The 24,405-nt window shown below is 50.2% G+C and overlaps 1 protein-coding gene across 7 annotated transcripts in view; it reads right to left on the reverse strand.

Annotated features, from left to right (window-relative positions):
* The window catches only part of MEGF11 (multiple EGF like domains 11), a 379,715-nt gene extending 355,641 nt beyond the window's left edge, over positions 1 to 24,074 (reverse strand). For all 7 annotated transcript variants that reach the window (XM_050795920.1, XM_050795919.1, XM_050795918.1 and 4 more), the window contains exon 1: positions 23,892 to 24,074. The gene's annotated coding sequence lies outside the window, so the exon portion shown is untranslated. The remainder of the gene's footprint in view (positions 1 to 23,891) is intronic.
* Positions 24,075 to 24,405: the final 331 nt, after the last annotated feature.

Consider the following 24,405-nt stretch of genomic DNA (forward strand, 5'->3'; position numbering starts at 1 on the left):
ATCCCTCTGGCTGCCTCTGAGCCCAGGCAAGCTCGCAAACTAGCCGGGTACAGGGGAATCTCTCCAATGAAGGAAAGCCTCCGGCTACATACTCCCTGCCTCCTGCTTCTCCCCTTCCCTGAATTACTCCAGAATTGCCTGCTCCCTTGTCTGGCAGCTGCCCATGCTCCACCAGGAACTGTGAGACTGTTTTTCAAACCTTCTGTCTTACCTCCCCCACTAGACTATAAGCCCTCTGGCAGCAGGGCTGGGTTATAAAACGTATTTCCCCTCAGGGCTCAGCCCAGCTTCTTACAAATGAAGGTCTATAATATCCACATTACTGGGCATTTTTGGTGATGTGACTACAGACAGTAATAAGAAATTATAAGCATACTAATAATGATAACAGATGCCTTGCATCTGTGCAGCACTTTGAACTTTAGGAATAAGAATAATAAAGTTAATAATAATGATGATAGATGTCTTACATTTGTACAGCACTTTGAAGTTCTCAAGGCACTTTCATAGACTTAATTTCACCTCATCTTCAAAACCATTCTTGTAAAAGCGGGGGAGATGAAACAAGATAAGCAAAATGCAAGTAATTGCTGAAGCAGGTGATGCAGATGTGGGAGTGCGCTATACTGTTCTCTCTACCTGGGGTCTCCAAAATTCTTCACTGTAAAGAGTTTTTAAAAACCCACTCTAGTATGTAAGTGATGGAAGAGGCATTATTCTCATCAATATGTTCTAAAGCTGAAGAAATGGAAACCCAGAGAGGGGGCTTGGCTTGTCCAAGTCACTCAGTTTGTGAGGACCCACAGAACCAGAGAGGCAGCATTCCCGTTCCTGGCCAAGTGGTCTCCTTCCTACAGAAGCCTTGTCCAAAGTGGGTTCCATAACACCACTTCCGTAGGATGTTAAAGGGGTTCTGTAGAGACTAAGATCCCATGGTTAAATAAGTTTAGGAAACACTGGGTTAAAGAAAGCAATCAGGTCCATTTCCCACGGACTTTTTGGAGACTTTATAGAACATTCTGCAGAACCAGTGTTCCCCAGAACACAGGCTGGGAAATGCAGGCTGCATCAGACCTGCAGGTAAAGGGGAGCCCTACTCCACACCCCAACCCCCACCACCCCCCAGGGCAGGGCTTTCCAGAGACCAGAACCCCGGCCAAGTGAAGTCTGCATGAAGGGATGTGCTGCAGATGAGCCCTGCTGGGGCGTGACAGAAGTAGGACACATAATCTGCCCCGGGAGAGGGGACTGTTATAGGGTGTGATACGGCCTCTAGATAATGGTGGGGTCAGAACAGGAGTTGTCAAAGATGCCAAGAAGGCACATGAGGCCCTTCCTGGCCCTGCCCTCCAGGCTCCCAAATTACATCAGGGCTCCACAAAGTTTCATTCTGGAGAAGGGAGAGGAGCTGTTTTTCCTACACAGGCTGCCCCTGAGGGCTCTACAGAAACAGATGCTCCAACCCTCTCCTGAGCCATGAATTGAGCTGCTGATTCAAACTCCCGCCCCTCCTTTCCTTGCTAATCTTCACCCCTGGACCCTTTTGTGCTCACACCAGCTTCTCTGGCAGCTTCACAGGCCCTTTGGGTAGCTATAGTGATGCTTAATCACTAACGAAGCACATTTTTCCATCTTCCTCTCCACCCTTCTCCCCCTCAGTAGTGAGACCTTGAGTCATGGAAGAGCAAGTAAGAGAAAAATACAATTTGCTTTGTGGAAACTGGGAATACATGTGTTTATTATCCTCGAACAACAACAACTAACCCTCACCAAGCCCTTACTGTGTGCTAGGCCTTGTGCTGAGTGTTCACTCACTCTCAATCCCCACAACAACCCTACAAGTTAGCTTCTATTTTAAGCCCATTGTACAGATGGTAAAACTGAGGTACACAGAAGCTAAAGGATTTGCCCCATATTACCGAGATGATGAGTGGTTGAGCTGAGCTTTGAACCCAGGTGGGAGGAGTCCTCAGACACTGCTCAGAACCCCTCCATCAAGCTGCCCTCGGCAGGCAGCCTAGGCCAGGAGCCTGCAGAGCCGAACATCCCCCAGAGGCAGGTCTCAAGAGTCAAAGGTGGCCCTGAGGCAGCCAGCCTGAATGCACGAAGACCTACAGGCTGTAGACACCTTCTCTGGCAACGCTAGCAACTTCCCAGACCCATAGCTTCACCATTTCCCATCATCTCCTCTCCCCACTCCCAGTCCTGGCCACCAGCCCTTGGGAAACTTTTACCTACAGCTGGACCGGCCCCAGTCAAGGCAGACAGTAGGATCTGGAATCAGCTGTGCTGTGAGAAATTCAGCATTCCAAGTGCCCGGGGAACTCTAGACAGCCTTGTGCCATCTGAGCTCTGCCCCTCTCTTTGCTCCTGGCCTGTTGGCTTCCTCTAAAATCCTAGGCTCCTGCCTCGTTTCCCAGCTGGCACTCCAGAACCTTAGGGTCTGAACCCTGGCCTTCATTTTCTGCTTCATCATATCACCCCCAAGAGAACAGACCCCGCTCCTTATGCCTCCAGTCTCTGATTAGGGTCATGCACCAAATGAAATGAGTGCCTACAAGGGAAAAGGAAAGGCAAGGAGTTTTATCGTGGCCTACCGTGTGCCAGGCCCTGTGCCAGCCAGGTGCCACACTCACCTGCCTTAACTCACCCAACAACACTACGAGGTGAGTAAAAGTATCACCAACTTACAGATGAGGAAACAGAGGCTCAGAGAGGTTAACTATCTTCATGAATGTCACACTACTAGGCGAGTGGAGGACCCTAGTCTGATATGAAAGCCTCAGGTTACGAACGAAGATGCCATAGGGCTATGACAATAACAACACCACCTCAATTTCCTAGTGTTAACAAAAGGCAAGTGTGACCCTAGAGGAGACAATACCGTGTCCATTTTCCATAGCACTGTTACCCAAACAGGTTAGGCAGTGTGCTCAAATCACTGGGCTGTTCATAACACCAGCACCTAGCATAGCGTATACTATGTGCCAGGCACCCTGCTAAGCACTTAACATACATGTCACATTTCATTCTTACAATGCTATAAGAAAGTACTATTATTATTATTTTGTTTGTTTGAGACAGTCTAGCTTTGTCACCCAGGCTGGAGTGCAATAGCATGATCTCAGCTCACTACAACCCCCACCTCCCATGTTCAGATGATTCTCTTGCCTTAGCCTCCCAAGTAGCTGGGATTACAAGTGCCCACCACCACACCCGGCTATTTTTTGTATTTTTAGTAGAAACAGGATTTCATTATGTTGGTCAGGCTGGTCTCAAACTTCTGACCTCAAGTGATCCGCCCACCTTGATATCCCAAAGTGCTGGGATTACAGGCATGAACCACTGCACCTGGCCAGAAAGCACTATTATTATTATTATTCTCACTTTACAAATGGGGAAACTAAGGCTTAGCAAGCTAAAACAAACTACCCAAAGTCACCACAGCAAATATCTGTCCAGCAGCCACACCATTTCCTCATTCCCCAAGTGCCCCACTTCTGTCTAGGTGCTCACTTCTCTCCAACATGACTCAAGGAAGCATGACCCAGAGAATCTTCCTTACTCTGACCCAATCGTGGCAGTCCCTTTCATCATGCTAGTGATTGGCTTAGGAAGGAGCATGTGACCCAGTTCTGGCCAATAAGATATGAGGAATGCCTGCCAAAGGTCTTCTGGGGAGAGTTTTCTTGCTCTTAAGAAGAGATGTCCATTAAGAGAGACAGGCAGTGCTTTGTTCCACCTGACATTGTCATTTCTTTCTTCTTTCCTTCCCTTCCTTCCCTTCTTTCCCTTCCTTCCTTTCCCTTCCCATTCTTTCCCTTCCCTTCCCTTCCCTTTCTTTATTTCTTTCTTCTTTCTTTCTGATGGAGTTTTGCTCTGTCACCCAGGCTGTATCTCAGCTCACTGCAACCTCCACCTCCCAGGTTCAAGCGATTCTCCTGCCTCAGCCTCTGGCTAATTTTTGTATTTTTAGTAGAGACGGGGTTTCGCCATGTTGGCCAGGCTGGTCTCGAACTCCTGACCTCAAGTGATCCATCTGCCTTGGACTCCCAAAGTGCTGGGATTACAGGCATGAGCCACCGCACCCAGCCAGACATTGTTATTTCTGAATGTAACGACTGGAACTACAGCAGCCATGTCACCACCATGAGGCGCTATTGTGAGGATGTGCTAACACACTGAGAGGAACAACCAGAGAGGTGGAAAGGACCTAGATGCTTATTATTTAAGCCTCTGATGTCATGCTTTTCTGTTACTTGCCGCTTAACTGATACAGCCAAAGAGAATGTCAACTTCAGTCCTCTGGCTATAGACTCAAAGCTAGACCATCCAAGCCCAGAGCAGGTATCCATAGGTTACGCTGAAGACTGGGTATCAGGCTGTCAGACTAGACAGATCCAGGCATGGTTCCACCTCCTCGACCTTGGGCCCACCTGGTTTACCCCTACACAGAAGACACAGGCCAGGGCCCAGGCCCAGCCCCACCACCCAACCCTGAATATGATCCCTGAAGGACAAGGATCCCAGCCGGGTCCCTACAATGGAATGCAGATGTCCTACAATAGAGGGAAGATCCTGGAGCCAGGCTCTGCCCCTTGGGAACCAAGTCTCATTTCATTCTCCATTTCCACTGCCTTCCTCTGCTGCTGCCCCATAAATCTCCAGTTTATTAATCCTTTACACGAAGCAGTCGGTGCAGGATCCTGATTTACTCCCTGTTCATAAAACGCTGAGAAATTAAAGATGAAAATTACCCAGAAGGACACCGAGCCTCCAGTGGGGAGTCCCAGAGCAATCCCTGGCCCTGAACCACGTCCTCTCTGCCCTTCCCACCTTCAGAACTCAGGATCTGGTGATGTCATTTCATTGTCCTTATCCCACAGGAAGCAAGGGGCTCTTTCCTATGCTTCCACACCCTCCACCCCTACTCTGCACAAAGCAGGAGGGGGGCACCATGTTTCCCTGAAACCCATTTCAGAGTCTCCTATTTTTTGAAGATTTTCATCTTCTTAAATCCCTTGTGCCACACATGGAGAGGGGTGGGGAAGGTACAGAGAATCAAGTTGCGAACAAAAATTAGGGAGCTGATTAAAGCAATTAAAAGGTCAACATATAGCAGGGCAAGGTGGCTTATGCCTGTAATCTCAGCAATTTGGGAGGCTGAGGGAGGAGGATTGCTTGAGTCCAGAAGTTTGAGACCAGGCTGGGCAATGTAGGGAGACCTCATCTCTATAAAAAATTTTAAAATTAGCTGGGTGTGGTGGCATGCACCTTTATTCCCACCTACTTGGGAGGCTGAGGTGAGCGGACTGTTTGAGCCTAGGAGGTCAAGGCTGAAGTGAGCCATGATGGCATCACTGCACTCCAGCCTGGGCAACAAAGTAAGACTCTGTCTCAAAAAAAAAAAAGTCAAAATCTATAACAAATCCAGAGACATGGCCAAGAGGGAGACTGGAAATTGACTACCTACCCAGGGGTCTCAACTGCCCAGGACCATCCTCATTTCTCAAGTCTCTGAGCAACACCACTACACCCCAATGCCTGCCAAAACCCTCCAGGCACTCAGAGCAGTGATGTTCTCTAAACTCCAGAAGAGCCTGGGTCCTCCTACAGGATCCTGGAAGCGTCTCAAGATTGCCCCGGCTCCCACATCTCACACTCCACCCCAAAATTGCCTGGCAAATCCCACCTCTTCCCCACAGGTCAAGGAGAGCCACAGGCAGGCATCAAGTCTCCATATCAAGGACAAGGACTATCCTGGTTCAGTGTGACAACAAATCTTTAACCCTACTACATGCCAAGGACAGCACTGGGTACTGGCTCCCTGTTTCACCAAGTCCCTCCTCCTGAAGCTCTCACTACAGTTTTGTTTTTTTTTTTTGTTTTTTTTTTTTTTTTTTTTTTTTTTGAGACGGAGTCTCGCTCTGTCGCCCAGGCTGGATGGAGTGCAGTGGCCGGATCTCAGCTCACTGCAAGCTCCGCCTCCCGGGTTTATGCCATTCTCCTGCCTCAGCCTCCGGAGTAGCTGGGACTACAGGCGCCCACCACCTCGCCCGGCTAGTTTTTTGTATTTTTTTTAGTAGAGACGGGGTTTCACTGTGTTAGCCAGGATGGTCTCGATCTCCTGACCTCGTGATCCGCCCGTCTCGGCCTCCCAAAGTGCTGGGATTACAGGCTTGAGCCACCGCGCCCGGCCCTCACTACAGTTTTGAGGTTGTGAGGCTGTAATAAGTACAGAGAGTCAGGAGAACAGAAAGGCAAGTCATTCAGCCCACCAGAGGGAGGGGAGTTCAGGGAAGGCTTCCTGGAGGAGATGGTGTCTGGGTTGAATTGTAGAGGATGAGTAACAGTCAGCCACACAAGGAAGGTAGAAGGGTGTTGCAGTCGGAAAACAACATATGCAAAGACACAGAGGTGTGACACAGCACGTGTGTTCTGCAGGAGGGAGGACCAGCAGCGGCTTGGTGCTACCCAAACATCAAGTGCAAGGTGGATTATAGAGGATGGGGTGAGGCTGCTGGGCCTTGACTCTGTACTAATGAGTTTTGACTTTATCCCGAGGGCAATGGGAAACCGTTAAAGGGTTTCCGACAGGCAGGGACATGGTCCAGTTTACACTTTAGAAAGATCCTTCTGCCTGCCACAGGGAATGTGGACTGGGGAGGGAAAAGACATCACAGGCAAAAAGGAGAGAAGGCCCAAGCCAAGGCAAAGGACTCCTGAGCAAGAAACAGCTCTTCAGTCTGGGGGCACAGGCTGGGTCTGCCCTCAATACCATTCAATACCACCAATGCCATGGATAAAGTCTGGATGGGACAAGGAAGAATGAGAGGACGTGCTGAGAGTTTCATGGGAGTGTGGAAATGGCTGTGCTGGAGGGAAGAAAAGCAGCTCGAACCCTAATCCTCTGGCCCAGGAAGGGTCCCCAGTGAGCTTCCGTGCCCCCTGGCTGCGGTGGCTGTTTGCAGGCAGCTTCCTGTCCCCACCTCCTGCTCAGCATCCAGCTCCTCTGCCTGTCCAGGTTTGGGATGGACACAACCCAGTTCATTTCCTCCACACCAGAACAAAGGGGCAGAGGAGCTGAGCCAAGATGGGTGGCCTGCTGGAACACCCCGGGAAGAACGAGACTGCTGTCCCCACCATTTCAATCTCGATATTCACCTCAATCATTCTCAGGCCCCTCTGTGTGCCCGGTATGTGTCACATGCCACTCCCTCACCCAGCACCTCCTTCCCTTGTCCACTGGCAGCACCATCAGGCACCCCCGGCTACTGGAATCCTGGTGCCTGCATGCTGACACCCATCACACCTCGTCACACTAGTTACTGTGTCTGTCCATTTCCACCAGACACAGGGCCTCATCCAGGGACCACGTTATCTTCATTCCCAAGTCCAGAGCTCTCATGATTCACAGGAGGACCTGGGTGAAGCCTGGATGAAGAAACTCCCAGGTGGACTCTGGAGTGTGGTTTCTTCTCATGGTGTCTTATCTGCCAGAGAAGGTGTGTCCCTGATGACTGTGGGGTCCCACACCTTGTCTCCTTCCAACTCACTCCCCCCAATAAAAGACCACCTAGCTGCCAAAACAATACCCTTAAAATTGATGGTCTCACCATTTCACCTCCAAGTAAGGACGTTAGCAGCACGTTTCAGTGCCTAACGTCTGCTGTTACCTCTAATTCTCAAATACTCCTGCAGAGTAGAGACTATCGCTGCTGTTTTAAGGGGTAAGAAATGCCAGGCCCGCCTTCCAGGTCCACTGACCTGTGGAGAAGCCTAAGATTATGACTTTGGGCAAGTGGGGTTGCCTCTCTGGTCTCTGTTTCCCTATCTGTAGACTGGAATAACAAGAGGACCTCCTTCTTGGAGTAGTTTGGGAGAACTGAATGAGGAATCCTTGAAGACGTGTGGCCATCTCCTGCCAGGCCCAGTGCTGTCTGGAGGCCAGTCTGCCACACAGCAGGCACTTCCTGCCTCCACCGCCCCTTCCCATGGATGGCCAGGAGAGGACTACCCCTGAATGATAAGTGAACCAATAAATCAATCTTTTATCTAGGTGGGAATAAATTATAATGGGAAGCTTTTGAGGTTGGTATCTTCTGTGGCATTAGATGTATTTTAATATCATTAATTATGTATTAAGTGTTTGAAAGGAAAAGACAGCAATATCCTATAGGATGTATTTGTATGGTAATAGAGGATTGATTAGATGCAATATCTATACTGAGGCTACTGGGATTCAGGTCCTGGGGCTTCACAGTGGCGGTAAATCACAGCCACAAAAATCTCTGCAATAGTAAATAATAGTATCCGAATTGCTGGAGGGACTCTCAGCGCCTGCTGATGAGAGCTGGGCCGCCGCCTAGCCCGGAGGGTGTGAGTAGGGCCAGCCCTGCATCCCCACTGCTGGGAGCCCAGTTTTCTGGGTGGGAAACCCCATCCCCAGCCCACCCTGAGCTGAGCTAGGCCAGAAACACCTGCCCACCCCAGTCCACAGATGCCCCAGAGAAAGGCTGGAAGCTGCTTCCTAAACCTGGAGTTTGCTAAAGGCTTTTCTGCGATTCCCTCGGGGAGTCAGATGCTCGAGTAAAAAGAAAATGCACGTGTTGCTTCTCAAACTGTAGGTCGTGTGCCCCTTTCAATGAGGAGATAGGGAAGGTTGGAGGAGACCACCACACACACACTCTTGGGGAGATGAAGGCCACCGAAATCCCTGTAGTCTGGAGCCCAGGAGCGCTGCCTGGAGGCAGCAGAGACGGGCTCCTCCCTCAGCAGTGGTGATAATAGTGTCTCACTGTGTGCCGGGCCAGGTTTAAACCCACTGCATGGATTAACTCATTTAACCCACCCAGCAGCCCCTGAGATAGGTTCTATCATAACCCTGACTGTACAGGTGAGGAAACTGAGGCAAGGGTGTCTCCCCTAGATATGTCTCACACCCTCCCCTCCTCCAGGTATAACTTAAAGGCCACCTTTTTATTGCAGACCCTCCCTAACACTCTTTTTAAAAATGCAACCCCACCCCCACCCATCACTGCCTCTTCACCTGTCCTGCTTTTTGCCGCACCTCTGGTCACCTTCAAATAAACCATCTACTAACTTATTTGCTTAGAGTCCGGCTTCCTCCATGAGAACGGAAGCCCCACAAGGGAAGGCAGTTGTGTCTGTTTGTCTTGCATTGTTCACTGCTACATGCCCAACAGCAAGAACGGTCTGCCACACAGCAGGTACTCACTAAACATTCATTGAATGAGTAGAGGTTGAGTCACTTGCCCAACGTCACCTGCTTTTAAATGGCAGAGCTGGGATTGGAACCCAGGCACTCTGGTCTCTGACCCAGTTCAGAATGATCTCACCTCGCTCAGGAAGGACACTCTCTTCTCTGATTAAGACCTGTAAGGCTGTCATGGAGGACCCAGCCTCCTCACTGCTAAATGAAACTCCATAGGCAATGGTGATCTAGGAGCCTTTTCTGTTTCCTGAACTGAGTTAGGAATGCCAGGTCTTCTGGCAACAGCCCCCATCTGATGCTTTGTGGACAAAGACATGTAGACCTGAGCAAGGACCCTCTCCAGATAACTCTTGTCATTACTGAAAACTGTCTCTCACCTGCTCAAGAACTACTGATGGCTCCCCACTGCCTGCATGGGAAGGCCCAGACTCCAGCACCTGGCTCCTGTCGTGAATTGATTCATTGGTTAACGATGACTGAATCAGAACCTACATATGCACTCTCCCAGATTTGCTTGGCTCCCCCTGCCTCCCAGACCATCACCTACTTTCTGGGTGGAGAGCTAGGCCACCACTGCCAGTGCTCTCATCTAACATCACTGGCCGTCCCCGCCTCCCCCAGGGTGAGGGCCGGTCTCTGGCACAGCATCCACTGCACCCTCCTCAGAAGTCACAGCAGCTCCCACACCAGGGTCCACCCACCGGCCATGTGGAGCACTGGATGCTCTCACCACTTCTGGGCCCAGGTGAGACACCCTGCCACAGAGCATGGGATTGGGCTTCTCCAAAGGCTGCCCAACAGGGTCAGGTGATAGGACCCAGAGGTGCAAGAGAGTTAATGCTCCATGGGGAAAACCTGGACCAATGAAATACCAAACAGCTAGCAGATAAACTCCATCCCTTATACCTGCAACAAACTGTTCTGAGTCACAGTGCCTCCACTCAGCCTAACAGGAGCCATCCCTCATGACTAAGCAACCAGCTTTCTTTTCTTCCGAAGTGGTGGCTAGCATTCGCTTTTCCTCCCTCCTTGCCTCATTTTCCTTTTTCCTCTCCCTCTCCCTGCCCTGAGCTGCACCCCAGCCCCCCAATAAAGCACCAGCACAAAGATTTCCCTCAAGCTCTGTCTTCTGGGGAACCCCAAATCTGCTCTGCTGGATGGTCCTGGGTGTCCAGCAGGGCCTTGCTCAGAGGAAGGACACGTGAGAGAAGATGAATGACTTGACCCTAGAACCAGGGGAGAGTGGGGCAGGGGAGAGTGAGGGCTGAATTTTCGGAGACACAGACAAGGATGCGCCTGCTTCCCCGGCTGCCTTTGCAACACTTCTCCTCGTGGGAAGGCAAAAGCAGCCAAGTTCCTCTAGAGCTGGACTTACAGAAGGGCCACGAAGGGATTCAGGCCTGTTGCCTGTCACTCATCCGCGGTGCCTCCGGTGAACAATTTATACGAAGTGATAAAAACCACACCCTGGAACCTCTGACCTCTGTTTTCTAATACGCCAATAGGGACTGGCAATTCGGACATTCACTGAGTCTTTGTCTTTGCTATGTTCCAGGCACTAAGCTAAGCCTTTTACCTGCCTTGGTCAGATGAGAAGCAAGGTGCTCAGACAGGTTAGGTAGCTGGTCAGAGACCACGCAGCTAGCGCATGGCAGAGCCCGGACTCAAATCCACATTGAAAGAGGCGATGTCTTGCATGGGATGACCCATAAGGAAGATACTTTTTGGGTACAACCCTCCTGGGGAAGCTTTTTGGATTGGTGTCTTCCATGGCATCAGAAATATGAGTAAGTATGTATTAGATGTTTGAAAGGAAAAGACATCTTTGCCTCCTTTGTTTCCCATAAGGCCAGCCCAGCCCCGTGGCCCCTCCCCAGCCAAGGATGGGTATAGAGACATTGAAACATCCATGGTGGTCCTTCCCCAACAGGAGTAAGTCATGGGGGCTTGGCAAGCAGGCAATAGGCACAAGTTGGACTGTGTTATCCCCCGGCTGTGACCTGCCCTCTTGGGATTTGGGCCAAACCAACTACCCCTGGGTGAGAAAATCTTCTCCCCCGAAGCTGCTCCTCCCAGGGCCCGGGGTCTCTACCCACTGAACCAGGCCTGCTGCGTGGAAGACTGTCACAGTGTCCCCCATGCTGGAGGCCCAGGGAGGGGAAGTGGACCAGGAGGAGGGGCTGACGGAACAGCAGAGGCTTCTGGGACTTCTATCTTGCCCTAGCCTCCTGGTCCTGGGAGGGAGGTCTGGACCAGAAAGAATAAAAGGCAGAAAAATTCTTAATGTAATGACCTTCAAGAAGAGCAACTACATTTTACCTTGAAAACTGCAGAACTGAAAGCACAGTCTGTATAGACAATGCAAATGATATGCAAACACGAATGCAAATGGACCAGGGGCCCTGCCACTGCGGAAGCATTCTTAGGCCCCATGTGCCTCCAGCAGGAGGCAGAGGAAAACGGACAGAGGGCAATTAGGAAGGGCTCCAGGAACTGCAGGAGGCTTTTTGGTGGGGAGAAGGACACCATAGAGACCTTAGAGGGGACCCAGGTCCAGGGCTTCTGTGCACTGTGAAGCTTCTCAACCCCCTGGAGATCTCTGGGCAGACCGGCTGTGCAATCCACACACACACAGAGCTGTCATGCAGTCATGGAAACACTGACACACAGAGACACAGCCGCTCACAGGCACAAAGCACGCTACTCAACCCAACACACAAAGACACAAGCACAAAGACATCCACAGACGTACTCACATCCCTGTCTACACCACCACACTCAGAAATACACACATGAATAACAGCAGCACATACACAGACAACACAGAGAAACACAGCAATCCAGACACAAGTGGAAACACAAACACAAATACAAACATAGCTATACTGACAACTGCAGCTAGTCAAATAAAATCTACCTGGAAAAGAAAGAAATTTAGATGTCCTGAATGCCTTTGTGCGAGGCATGGTGCAGAACATTAAATCTTCATTTAGTCTTCACAAAGCAGCACTAACAAGTGGGGGCAAGCCGGACACAGTGGCTCACATCTATAATCTCAACACTTTGGGAGGCCAAAGCAGGAGGATCACTTGAGCCCAGGAGTTTGAGACCAGCCTGGGCAACATAGGGAGACCGTCCCATCTCCACAAAAAAAATTTAAATTAGCCTGACATGCCAGTGCGCACCTGTGGTCCCAGCTACTTGGGAGGTTGAGGCCAAAGGATCACTTGAGCCTGGGACGTCGAAGTTGCAGTGAGCCATAATTATGCCACTGCACTCCAGCCTGAGCAACAGAGTGAGACTCTGTCTAAAAATAATAATAAAATAAAAAGAAGAGAAAAAAGAAGAAAGACAGATAGAAAGAAAGAGAGAGAGAGAGAGAAAAAGAAAGAAAGAAAGAAAGAAAGAAAGAAAGAAAGAAAGAAAGAAAGAAAGAAAGAAAGAAAGAAAGAAAGAAAGAAAGAAAGAAAGAAAGAAAGAAAGAAAGAAAGAAAGAAAGAAAGAAAGAAAGAAAGAAAGAAAGAAAGAAAAGAAAGAGAAAGAGGAGGAGGGAGGGAGGGAGAAGTGATTGGTTATCTCAGTATTACGCCAATATTTATTGACAAGGAAAAGGAGGTCCAAAGATGAGATGATATGCTCACGCCTATCCAGTAAGCAGCAGGAAAGGGCAAGCGAGAGACCCAACTCTTGATGATACCACTATGCTGCATCATTCCCCTCTGCCCTCCTCCCCATACAAGTGGGACACAGAAGTTACTGCCAACTCCTTCCTCTTCCACCTCAAGGTCCTCTCCACCCGGCTTCCTTGGAGATATTTTGGCCCTTCTCTCTCCTGCCCTATCCTGCCTTCAGCCAGAGGGTACTCTGCAAGACAACTTCACATTAATTCTGGCCTATGTGTAATCTAATTTGAAAATCTACTGAGAGAGGAAGGAAATCATTTATTTCAATGGAAATGGGACACAAGGCTGAATTTTCTGTTGCCACTTGTCTCTGGGTGGATGATCATAAGAGAAGAATGACTATTTCCCCCAAAGTATACAAACTTTAAGCCCTACCCTGCCTACCCCCTTCTACATACACACACACACTCAAAAAGAAATGTGCTTTTCAGAGCAAAGAATGAATAAGTGTTCTCACTTCCTGCCATTAACTCACCTTGTCACTCTGGGCAAGGTACCTACCCTCCGGATCTCAGTTTCCCCATTTGCCCCTGAGAGGCAGGAGAAGCTCATTCCTGAGGCTGCTGCCCTGCCCCACCCTGAGTGCTCCCTGACAGTACAAGGGTCCCAGGTTGACGGTTGCCCGTGGGGTTTCCCAGAACTGTCCCCTGGCATTGAGGACTCCCTGCTAATGCTGGGATCAGAGAGGGGCTAAGGCCTAGGCCCTGGCCAAGGAGGCAGGACAAGGTCAGGCCAGCCCCAGGGTGAGGACTCACCCATCACCCCTGGACCTCCATCCTGCCAACCTGAAACACTCTCCATCCATTTGGTAACTTGAACATCCAGGGATGCAGAAGGGAGGCCAGCTGGGAGAAGAGGCAATCTTAAAATATAGCAAGGCCATGATCACTGGAAGTGAGCTGGAAGAGTTGTGAGATGCCAAATTGTTGATTTTGAGTGTATTTTAGGGCCTCAGACTCCCTTTCCAAATTAATATTCATGGAGACTGGCATGCCATTTATTTGCATATGTAGATTGTTGCTCATCCTCTGCAGGAGGAGAAAGAGTTTTGGGGTGTTTTTATTTATTGTATTTATTTTAAGCATGGATGATAAACCAGGCAGGTCAGGCAGGGGAAGGACAGGAGTAGGTTTTAAATAATGTTTGTTCTGAGTAAAGATAGGCCCTAAGTCACCTCTACCTTGACCTGCAGAATCAATTCCAGAACAGTCCTTCAAAGGTCATACCATGAAGCCCCTACCTCAGGAAGCATGGCGCCCTCACATGGTGCCACACAGCCTCTGGAAAACCAAGCCTGTTGTCACTCGAGGTCACTAACCATCGGGAGGCAGGCATGAAGTCGGGGTGTGACTTGGCGCAAGCTACTTGAACTCCTTAACACCCTGTTCTGAGGACAATAACCTGGTCTACAAAGTTGTTGCAAGACACAGTCTAGAAAATACGTGCACCTGAAAAGTGCCTGCTCAACTGCGAGGCCCTAACAATGGTGGCCCTTGTTATGATCTCACACCTCATCTCTCCTGCAGTAAACATCACCCACTCCTCCCAGGCACCCCCAAAGAAGGTTCTATGTCCTGCCCACTGTCATCCAAGGCCTTCTGGAGACCTGAGGCCCATTAGTAAGTCCTCTCCTGCTCTTTACTGGCTCTACCCCTCTTTTCTGCACCAAGGAGCACATCTTACCTGCTCCACCAGAAAGCTCAGAGTCCACTGCTGGAATTCAGAGGTTCCTGAATTATTCCAAAGTCCTGGGGATGCAGCAAAGCAGTGGGGCACAGTGGGACACAAGGAAAAAAAGACTGGGAGAACAGGCGCCTACAGGTCAGGACAACTTCAGGAAGATGTATGCAATAGAAAACATAGAGGAAAGAAGATGACCCTGCCCCTCACTACTGTCCAGCTGGCTGAGTGAGCACGGAAAGCCACCCACCTCTCCCACAGCCACGCTTTCCTCATCTACAGGATAACACCAAGAATCCCGGCTTCACTGGATGGTTGCAAGGCTCAGTTAAAATCTTTCCTAAAAATCACCTGAAGTAGTACCCAGCACAGAGCAGGAATTCATTAAATTTAGTCCCTTCCCCCAACTGAGGTTAAGAAAAAAGGGTGAAGATTAACTGATTTCTCAGGTAAATAATCTATTCCTATGATTTACTAATTCAATAAATACCGAAGTGCTATGTGCTTGCTGGCCACGACCCTGGGTATAAAGACAGATACATCCTCCCCTACCGCCTTGGGTCCCAGGGGTCTTATATCCAACTGGGAAGACAATAAACATAGCAATAAAATGTTATCAATGACAACAGCAGTATATTAAGTACCAAATTTGTGGTGTGGGCAATAATTGCTACAGAAGTCCACGGGAGGGAAAGATCAATGCTTGGATATCACTGTGGGCTCCAGTAGTGAGGGGAGGTCACCTGAAGATGCAGGACTAACACTGGTCTTAAAGGAAAGGGTGATTTGGATTAAACACAGGGAAAGACGAAACTTGAAGCTGAGTCAGCCATAATGGTGAGTCCCAGCAGTGAGCAAGTAGGGACTGGGGAGGCAGGATGCAGGCAGACTGTCGAGAGACTTTCAACTGTCTATTTGAGGAAATTGGGCTTATCTGGTAAGTGCTATGGAAGAAAAATGTAAGGTAATGAGTTGATTAAAACAATGTTTTAGGTCAGGCTCACTCCGGTAATCCCAGCACTTTGGGAGGGCGAGGTGGGAGGATTGCTTGAAGCCAGGAGTTTGAGACCTGCCTGGGTAATATAGGAAGATTCATCTCCACAAAAAAGGAAAAAAAAAAATTAGCCAGGCATGGTGGCATACACCTGTGGTCTCAGCTACCCTGGAGGCTGAGGCAGGAAGATAGCTTGAGCCCAGGTGTTCAAGACTGAAGTGAGCTATGATCGCACTGCTGCACACCAGCCTGGGCAACAGCATGACCCTGTCTCCAAAAACAAACAAACCAAAACCAATGCTTCAGTATGATTTGAAGGGGAAAGAGATGAGAGGCTGGAAAATGGCTCCCACAGCAACATATGGGATGTGCAGCCATGAATTCTGGACTCATTGCAGAGACTCTACTCCTCAGTAGAATTTATAAAAACTATCCCACTTACAGAACCCCCATAGACTATTCCCAAAGACACAAGTCCCCACATACACCCATGCACTATGCTCTGAGGATGGCAGAGTAGGAGGCAGTGCCATCACCCGACATGAGATGGAGAGGACCTGAGCAGAGAGGATTTCTCACGTCAGAAGGGAGAGAACATATCCAAGAAACATCCTAAAACCAAAAGGCAGCTGGGCATGGTGGCTCACGCCTGTAAACCCAGCACTTTGGGAGGCCGAGGTGGGTGGATCACCTGAAGTCAGGAGTTCGAGACCAGGCAACACAGTGAGACCCTGTCTCTACTGAAAATACAAAAGTGAGCCATGCATGGTGGCGCATGCCTGTAATCCCAGCTACTCAGAAGACTGAGGCACAAAAATTGCTTGAACCCAAGAGGCAGAGGTTGCAATGAGCAGAGATCGTCACGCCATTGTACTCCAGCCTGAGTGACAAGAGCAAGCCTCCATCTCAAAAATAATTAATTAATTAATTATTTTTAAAAAGGCAAGTCAATGCTTGAGTATTGCAAGCAGAGTGTATGGATTGGGGGCGGGGGTACATGCTCAGGTTTTGAGCCCAAACATCTGGGAAGGTGGTTTTGCCAGCAACAAAAGTGAAGAATCCAGAAGGGAAGATGACTTGAGAGGTGAGAAAACATTAGATTTCAGTTTAGGCACACAGGTTTAATGATGGCAGCCAGGCATTCAAATACTGCTTTTAATAATAATAGTATCTGCCCAGTGCAGTGGCTCACGCCTGTAATCTCAGCACTGTGGGAGGCTGAGGTGGGTGGATTGCTTGAGCCCAGCAGTTCAGGACCAGCCTAGGCAATATGGCAAAACCCCATCTCCACCAAAAATAAAAATAAAAATAAATTAGCTTGGCATGGTGGCAACACCTGTAGTCCCAGCCACCTGGGAGGCTGAGGTGGGAGAATCATTTGACCCAAGGAGGTCAAGGCTGCAGTGAGCTAAGATTGCACCACTGCACTCCAGCCTGGGCAACAGGAGTAAGATTCTATCTCAAAACTAATAATAATAATAATATCTAATCAGGAGTTGAAACGTGGCTTGAGACATGGAGACTGATGGGCCATCCAGGACTGGAAACCAGGAATCTAGGGCTGGCGAGGGAATCACTGTGACCTCCCTCCCAGAATCATGCTGGTCAGTACTGACCATATTTGGACTGAGTATCAAAGCCACTGTGATTGTAGAGACAAGATTTTTATCTTGACCAAATGATCCCATTTCACCACTGAGAAAAAACAGAAAAAGCAAGAGGAAACAAGTTGGGCAGAAAGATTTTATAACCTATCTACACTTAAGTGCTGGAGTTTCAGTACAAGCCATGAACCACCTCCTCCAGGAAGCCTTCCCTAGCTACTATGGCTCCCATTGATGTCATGCTCCTCCTTTAATAGTGGGTCTGCAAGTCATGATTATTTATTCTCCAGTTCTGTTCTCCATTTGATGATCTTGATGGTCTAGTCCTCACATGTCCCCTGCATTAGATGATTATAAATTCTTTGATTCAGAGATCAATTTACAAATAATCTTCCACTCTCTTGTACTAATCAAGTATAATTATGGTGCTAATTCAGATTTATCTTCCCAATAGATCCCCATCCTAGGTTCAGTAAACTGGGGCACAAGAGGTGAAAAACAGGGCTTAAAATGAGTAGAAAGATAATTCAAGCCCATGTCTTGAGCTCTATGGCAGCCACTGTTAGTTACTCCTTTCACCCTTCCAAAAGAATCCTAATTTTGATCCTCTCTGAGGCCCAATACACAAATCAAGAATGTTCTAGGCCAAGCCAGGTGCTGTGGTGCGCATCTGTGGTCCCACCTATTCAGAAGGCTGACACAGGAGGATCACTTGATTCCAGGAGTTTGAGGCTGCAGTGAGCTATGACAGCAGCACTGCATTCCAGCCTGGGCAAGAGAGGGAGATCCCTTTAAAAAAAAAAAAAAAAAAAAAAAAAAAAAAGATTGTTCAACCAGGCATGGTGGCTCATGCCTGTAATCCCAGCACTTTGGGAGGCCGAGGCTGGCAAATCACCTGAGGTCAGGAGTTCGAGACCAGCCTGACCAACATGGAGAAACCCCATCTCTACTAAAAATACAAAATTAGCTGGGCATGGTGGCGCATGCCTATAATCCAGCTACTCGGGAGGCTGAGGCGAGACAGTGCCAGCCTGGGCAATAAGAGCAAAACTCCGTCTCAGAAAAAAAAAAAAATTGTTACAGGTCAATTACAATGATTCCCTTCTCTTGCCTGTGGTTGGCTTAGGCATGACACATGATTCAGAATTCTGGCCAATAAGACAAAAGTGAAAGTCTGCTGAGGGGCTTCTGGGTAAGGCTCCCTCCTGCCTTTTCTGCCTCTGCTCATGATGGTGAGGATATAACACCTGGAACTGTTGCCACCATCTTGTGATCTTAGGAACAGGAAAGATGAAAAGCATCGGGATCTTTGATGATGCTGTTGAACCACTGAAAGGACCAACTATAGGGCAGATACAGCCCAGACTTCTTGTTATGGGAGACACTAAATTCCTTACTGTTTCAGCACATTGAATTCAGCTTCTCTGTCACTTGCAGCCTTCATGCCCACTCCAATCAAGGGTTTTTGTTACAATGGATATCTGAGCTAACCACTATCATTATGAAAGATATATAACTAGTAAAAGTCCTGGCCCCTGCCCTCATGGTGCCTGTCCCAAGATTGAGCATTCAGTAAGTATTCAATCTGTATTTGATTAATTGATCTTCCCCTTGCTCACCAGGTACAGGGCATATATTCCCTGAAAGCATCTTTCTTCCCTTTACTAAGCCTCACTGATTATCTTTAAGTTCAGCCTCACATTTTGACTGTGGTCTCAACGTTACTGACCAGGTCCTTCTCCATGATCTCCTCCCACCTCTGAGGATCAAACTAAAAGCAAGGTACTCACATTTGGCCCAGAGAGACCATCAGCGAAACTCCTCATTCCTAAATATTTGTTCTTTGAAATGTCTTTTTCAATTAGATCTCACCCAAATGTTTGAGAGTCAGACTGAATTCCAACTTCCAGCTCCAGAACAGACATGTTGAGCCTGCATAATTACTGCAGCCAGCTTTGTTGGCTATAAAAACATGGATTTTTGCTCCCTCTCAACTCTAAAATAATCAATAAATAGAATCCAGATGAAAAATGCCGGCGTTTAGGAGAACAACTGCTTTACGGTTCTTTTCTTTTGGGTCTAATTAACACTTTGGGGATAAAGTATGCTGTTACATTTACCCGGTCAGCTAAGTTGAAACACAAACTCTCCTCTTCCTGCTGAGACACAGCTTCATATCAGAAATACAGGAAGACAGAGAGACAGAGTTTCAAAACATTTTGAGATGCTCAACAAACAGACCTGTGAACCTGTGATGTGGACTTCATTCAGTCCCTCTCTGTTCACACTGGCTGTTCAGTTGTTGTTTGCTCCCCCTGCACAATTCGTTAAGAACACATTGCACAGTTACTGTCAAATGAAACACAGATAGTCCCGTTAGCAGGAGAAGCAATCTCTCTGACTTTCAGTCTTTTAATGAAGAAGACATGTTTTTTTGGACAATGACCACCCAGGCCATGAAAGTTTCATGAGGGGCTTCGGAGTGGATGACACCTTTTCAATTATAACACTGCTATAATAAACCCCCACAGAGCCACCAGGCATGGAATCTACATCCAATACACAACACCTATTTATTCCCTAATTATATTGCAATATATTCTCTCTGTGTGTGCTGATGAAGATAAAATATTCTTTTAATTCTATGGCCTCCTGGGGGTGAGGGGGAGGGGATGTACATAGAAGGATATACATAGCAAGTCCTGTGAGCTCCTGGAGCTAAATCACAGCCTTCGTTCCAGGCTCCCCTATCTTATAATCTCAAAAAATCATTCACTTTCCCTTGTTCTACCACATTGGTTCTCAAAGCGTGGTCTCTAGAACTACAGAATCAGCATCACCTAGGAACTTGTTTAGAAATGCAAATTACTGGACCCACTCCAGACCCGTTGAATCAGAAACTTGGGAGTGTGGACTAGTAACCTGTGTTTTCACAAGCCCTCCACGCTGAAATCTGAGAATCACTAGTCTGCAAGGAAGAAATGTTTTTCTAGGAAGAAAAGAGCAGCATTTTAAATTGAATCCTGTATCAGGGAACACCTGGATTCTATACGGGCTGGGCCCCTCTTACTGCACAGCTGTCCCAGTCTACAGATTCAGGGCTCCATTTACCCATCTGTACAGTGGGGCTCCAGAGCATGCCAAACAGCTGTGGATGCTGGAATTTAAGAGGCACATGGTTACCTGGCACCAGTCTCTATGGATACCTAGCAAGATCGTAGTTGCCAACACTCACCAGCTCCCTTCCTGGCAGAAGCGCTGTACAGCAGTTCTCCAATGCGGCATCTAAGGTCACCACTGCAGCTGCCTTTGGGTTACCCCTGGCAACCAGGAGCTGGGGTCATGGAAGCCCACAGAATCTCCAAATCTCATAGCCAACAACTTCAGACCTTTCACCTTGGAGCCTTAAACCACTAGAGGGGAGGTTCAGAATTCTCTATTGTATTGTCCCATGTCAGGACTTCTTCAGACATAATTTGTGTATTTGCCTCTGTTCTATGACTAGACTTTAAGCCTATGGAGGATACAGCCTAGAATGTCAACATCACAAGGTATGGGACTCTTCCTGTCTGATTCATCGCCGTATCCCAGGGGCCTAGCCCAGTGCCTGGCACAAAGAAGGAGCTCAAGAACTATTTGCTGATTGCATGTTCCTGCCTTTCATAAGTTCGGAACACTGAAGTAGCTAAAAGTTATGGTTGGGAAGGAGCAAAAGAGCTGGGCGCGGTGGCTCACTGTAATCCCAGCACTTTGGGAGGCTGAGACAGGCAGATCGCTTGAGGTCAGGAGTTTGAGACCAGCCTGGCCAACATGGCAAATCCTCATCTCTACTAAAAATACAAAAATTAGCCTGGCATGGTGGTGCACACCTGTAGTCCCAGCTACTTGGGAGGCTAAGGCAGGAGAATCACTTGAACCCAGAAGGCAGAGGTTGCTGTGAGCCAAGATTGTGCCACTGCACTCCAGCCTGAGTGAGAAAGTGAGACTCTGTCTCAAAAAAAAAAAAAAGAGAGAGAGAAGGGGCAAAAGAATGAGAATGATTGAAACCCCTGGGAATGATGAGAAAGAAGAAAAGAAGCAAAAGCCAGAAAATAGCCCCTCTGACCCCACCACCCTTGGCTCATGGGGCACTGACTTGACAGCCAATTGCTCACCTTAAGTGTAGGCCTAGAAGTCCCTTGGGACCAGGTTCTGCGCTTGAGCTCTGAGCAACTGGCTCTTCTAACTTCCCTAGTGATTCTCACTCAAAGGCCCAGTGCTCACTGGCCCTGACAGTGCTGTGCTTTGACCAGCCTCTTAATCAGCTTTCCTGCCTCCTTCTTAGGACTCAAGCCCTGTATCCTGACAACCCTCCTTCCCCAACTGGAAACCTACCTATCAGCTCCTAATCTTGCCTTCTCCAGGGACTATCCCAAAACCACCCCTCCTGAAGTGATTTCACCTGAGAATGTCTACATGCACTCACTTCCTTGACTACAAAACAATGGTTTCTCTTTCCCTATGGGTTGCACCTGACGGAGCTGAGCCCTGTGTGTGGGCTCCATTTACCCCCAGAGCCCGGTGCAGGGACAGAACAGGTACACAACAAACTGTCACATGAGTGATTTATCCTGGGAGATACTCCCAGCACAGCACCTAACCCGAAAATCCAGAGACAGGTCCTCTGCCTCTAACCTCACACACACTCAGCCCTCAAGCCTGTCAAGGATGTGCAGTGACCTGACTAGGAACACCTGCCCTGTGCGAAGAAAGCAATAAAGTTAGTGTGGACTACTAGAAAAGGCCCTGACCTGGAAGTCAGGAGGCTTGGTTTACCTACTCTTCCTCCCGTATAGCAGCTCTAAGCAAGTCCTTTCAATTCTCTGGACCTCAGTTTGCTGATCTGTTAGTGGGAGGAAGTGGCGAGATTGCAGTCCTAGACCTCGAATTTCTAGCGGCTTAAACAAAATGTGAGCACCGGAGAGAGCTGATGCATGGTGTGCACCAGAAAAATCCGCCAGAGAAGCAGAGGATGCTCAACGTCTGCTCAGCGCCCTCGGGGCACCCCGCCCAGTCTGCAGGGAGTGACGGCAGAGGGACCCTCTCCGGAAAGCCTCGAGGTTTTGGCACCACTAAACCCCCTAAACCTCTCAAGAGAATCTCCCGACAGCACTCCAACAAAGAGGGCTGCTGGGCCGGGGCTCCGCTGGCTCCGAGAAGCCGCAGAGGTCGGCGAATCCTGCCCCTCCGACTCCGGGAGCTAGCAGGACGGAGTCCCCTGCAGGTTTCGAATGCCCCAGCCGGCCGCCGCGGGTTCTCCCCCGCTCTCCCCCGCCAGGCCGGGGCTTTAACCCTTGTTGCCCCAGCAGAGCGCCGGAGGGGCGCTGGTGCCGGTGCGCGAGGACCCCAACCCGAGCGAGCCGAGATGGCCGGGAGCCCAAACCATCCCAAAGGTCTCCTCCAACCCGCCGCAGACCCTGTTCTCTCGGCTCTTGGAGGGATGGAAAGTGGGTGATCCTGAAGCGGAGCCACTTTGAAATATTTTTCCGGAGAACATGACCACCCGGGAGACAGTCACACTGGCCTCGCAGCGCGGGTTGCGGGGCACGGATCCCAAGACGCGGCTGCCGCGGGATGGAGCCCGCGAGTCCAGGTCCGGGAGAAGCCGCCTGGGCTCGGGGCTTCCGGGGACTGCCACGCCGAGGCTCGGCGCTCCCGGGCTCAGGACAGGGACGGCTGCGTCCCACTCACGGACCTTGACGCCCGCGAGGAGCCATTCTGCCTATTTTTAAGTAGTATTTTTTCTAACAAATTAGGAAAATAAACCAAGTCCAGGAGGAAGACGGCTGCGCTCGGCAGCTCCAAGGAGCCACAACCACCACCCATTTCCCCACCTCCAACACTACCGCCCACGGCTGAGCGAGAAGTTGGGAACTTCGGGACCACGCTCCAGGCGCGCGCAGAGAGTGACTTGCTTCTCCTTTAACTTTGGGAGCCAGGGTCGCAGCCTAGGGCAGGAAGATTGTCCTGGGAGCCAACCAACAAGGCCGCCCAGGTCCTGGACTTCCCGGAATAGAGTAACGGCGACGGGATGGGAAAGAAATAGGGGGATACACGTTCCGCCCCTCTTCTCCCAAAAGCAAAAGCGTGCACGGCACCTGCTGGGGCTTGGCGGCCGCAAGGCGCAAGGGCGGCCGCCGCCGAAAACCTGCTGCATCCCCGCAGGCTCTGCGTCCCGACCCCGGCGGGGAAGGCGCCAGTGTAGTGAGTGCAGCCGGCACACTCGGGGCGGCTTGAGAGCGGAGTCCCCAGACTCAAGGGGGCGGACGGGCGCCCTCCCCGGGACACCCGCGCGCCCTCCCCGGGACACCCGCGCCTCGCCGCTGCTCTCGGGTCTTCCCCCGCACGTGGAGGCGCCGCGGACACTGCATCCCGACTGCAGCCGGAGGGCTGCGCCTGCCCACACTGAGACGCCTCACGTCCTGTCGGACCCCCTGGCTCTCCCGCAACCGCTAGCATCCACCTCCTCCCCGTGCCAAACTCGGCTTCGGCAGCCCGGACTCGGGCAGGGCGGCCGGGGGTCCGCGCAGCTGGTGGAAAGTTAGTCGCGGGGCTGCAAAGTCCCCTCCCCAAGGCCGGAACCCCCACCCCCGCGTCCCCTGGTGCCCCCGGCGTCCGAGGCTCCGCGTCCTGGCGGTCCCCACCGAGCCACCTACCTGCTCCCGCGGCCGGCCCAGGGCTCGGCCGGCCAGTCGCGCGGTCTTGTCCTCCGGTGCCCGAGCCTGGCCAGAGCGCCAGGCAGGAGCCGGGGGCCGCGAGCAGCCGGAAGCCGGGCGGCTGGCAGCGGGCACCAGGAGCGACTGAGCGAGCGAGCGAGCGAGCAGGCGGGCGGCTGGAGCCGCGGCGGCTGCTGCCGAGCCTGCCCCCACCCTCTTGGTCCCTCGGCCCCTCCCTCTCCTTCCCTCCCAGCCTCCCTCCTCCCGGCTCGCAGCTCCCTCCCTCCGCTCTCCCGCACACCCCCCTCATTTTTTTCCTCTTTCTCTCTCTTTGGTCCTTTCAGACCCTGCTGTTTCGCGCGCGCTCGTTCGTTCTTTTTCCTGTCTTCAGCCTCTCTCTTCAGCTTGCCTTTGGATTCCCCTTTTTCTCCGATTCATCCCTTTCCAGCATCTCACCTCCCTCCTCCCCACTTTCGTTCTTTTGCTTATTTATCTTGCTCCCTCTTTTTCTATT

The sequence above is a fragment of the Macaca thibetana genome, chromosome 7 (genome assembly GCF_024542745.1).
Source record: "Macaca thibetana thibetana isolate TM-01 chromosome 7, ASM2454274v1, whole genome shotgun sequence".
Lineage (NCBI taxonomy): Eukaryota > Metazoa > Chordata > Mammalia > Primates > Cercopithecidae > Macaca > Macaca thibetana.